Genomic DNA, 2,489 nt, shown 5'->3' with positions numbered 1-2,489 from the left:
GTGCTGGAAAGCAAAACTGTGGCTGATTCTGACTCCATGGATCGGCACTCCAGGTGCTGCAAGGCTGTCAGGGAATGCTGGGAGTTGTAGTTTTGCAGCAGATGGAGGGCGACAGTTAAGGTGACACTGCAGCTAGAGCTTTGGCTGTCTAGACATGATGGGAATTGTAGTTTGGCAACAGCTGGAGGGCCTGAGTTTGATACCCCTGCTGTATAATATCTAAAGCACCCAACTCCCTTTGCCCATAAATGTGAATGTATGAACCTCTGCCATTAACACAGTGGGGCAGTTGCCCATAGCAACCAATCAGATTGTTCCTTTCATTTTTTATCAAAGGCCTCTGAAAAAGGAAGGCTGTAATCTGATTGGTTGCTATGGTGACCGCTCCTCTGCACAAGCTTTTATAAATCTCCCCGTTTGTCATTGATTATTTCCTTGATGTCAGTCACTTATGCAGAGCAGGGAGAGTAGTCCCTGTGTTACTAGAGGAACCACACTGGTGAGGATGGGACAAGAGGATGCTGAAGGGGGTACTGGTATGATGATGAAGGGACAGGAGGAGGATGAAGGGGGACGTAGTATGATGATGGAGGGGCAGGAGGATGATAGGGGTAGTACTATGATGATGGAAGGGCAGGAGGATGAGAGGGGTAGTACTTTGATGATGGAAGGGCAGGAGGATGAAGGGGGAAGTAGTATGATGGAGGGGCAGAAGCATGAGAGGGGTAGTACTATGATGATGGAGGGGCAGGAGGATGAGAGGGGTAGTACTTTGATGATGGAAGGGCAGGAGGATGAAGGGGGTAGTAGTATGATGATGGAGGGGCAGGAGTATGAAGAGGGTAGTAGTATGATGATGGAGGGGGAAGGAGGATTAGAGGGGTAGTACTATGATGATGGAAGGGCAGGAGGATGAAGGGGTAGTAGTATGATGATCGAGGGGCAGGAGGATGAAGGGGGTAGTAGTATGATGATGGAGGAGCAGGAGGATGAAGGGGGTAGTAGTATGATGATGTGGGGTGCAGCTGCATCATATGGGTACAAACTACCAGTATGTACAGTCAGTCAGAAGAGTTCTATCTCTGAGTCTCAGCCTACTCTGAGTGGGGTGTGTAATATACTGGGGACCTGACACTGGGGTGTTAATATACTGGGGACCTAATACTGGGGTGTGTAATGCTCCTTTTGTGTTGTTCTGACTGTAAATTCTAACTGGAAAATTTTGAACCAACACCCATGATAGGCCACACCCCACCGAGACCACACCCATAATAAGCCTCATCCCTTTTTAACACTAAAGTGTCCCTGGAAAAAAAATTTCAAATGTTGGCAACTATACAGGCCCTATAGACATAATTTCCCAGAGTCCCGCATGACTTACTAAACAGAGATACAGTAGAGATGTATCACTGAGTAACTATAGCCATTCAGGAGTCTGGGAAAACTAGGTGATGACCAATACATTTTCCATTGTTTCTGATATGCCAGAGAAGGATATATTACTGTGTACCTAGGAATATTTGCCATTTAGGTGTCAGGAAAAGCTGGGTAAGATAGTCATCCATCTTTCCCATATACACTGGTCTGAACAGGACATCTAACAATGCGTCAGAAGAGGCGACCCAGGAACATGTAATCCCCGGCCATCATTTCATTTTAGGGGAAATGTCCTATAACTTTCCTGAATCAGTCGGCAGCTGCTGCGGTAAGTGAATTGTAATGTGCGTTGAGAAATCTAATTTGAGGCCTGTGTTCTTGGTGTTAGACGTTCAGAGCGATGTCCGGCGCTCACGAGAATGACCTCCATTACTGGACACATTAAAAGACAATAAGAGGCCGGAGAAGAAGACAATGTTTCTGGATTTGGGTAGTAATGTAATAACTTTATGATTCATGTGTTGTACTAGAGAACTAGAGGTCAAGAAGACAGATATAGGATACAAAGAACTGTACGGAGGAGCGACTGCCGCTTGCAGCACGGACCCGCACCTTACACAATTCTTGCTGTCTGTTTAGTACATTTTACGTTTCAGCTGTGCTGTGCAGGCTTTGAGCGGGGCTATAAAAACAGAATCTACTGTGCTGCTAAAGACAAAATAGGCAGGATTACACCACTAATAATAGCAGGCTGTGGCCAGGGCTATAAAATCAAAATCTACTGTGCTGCTAGAGGCAAGATAGGCAGGATTACACCACTGATAATAGCAGACTGAGGACGGGCTATAAAACAGAATCTAATGTGCTGCTAGAGACAAGATAGGATTACACCACTGATAATAGCAGGCTGTAGACAAGGCTATAAAATAAGAATCTACTGTGCTACTAGAGACAAGATAGGCAGGATTACACCTCTGATAATAGCAGGCTGTGGACAGGGCTATGAAAACAGGATCTACTGAGCAGCTAGAGACAAGATAGGCAGGATTACACCTCTGATAATAGCAGGCTGTGGACAGGGCTATGAAAACAGGATCTACTGAGCAGCTAGA

This window comes from Dendropsophus ebraccatus, chromosome 12, assembly GCF_027789765.1.
Source record: "Dendropsophus ebraccatus isolate aDenEbr1 chromosome 12, aDenEbr1.pat, whole genome shotgun sequence".
NCBI lineage: Eukaryota > Metazoa > Chordata > Amphibia > Anura > Hylidae > Dendropsophus > Dendropsophus ebraccatus.
Note: the sequence above shows the minus strand (reverse complement) of the source record.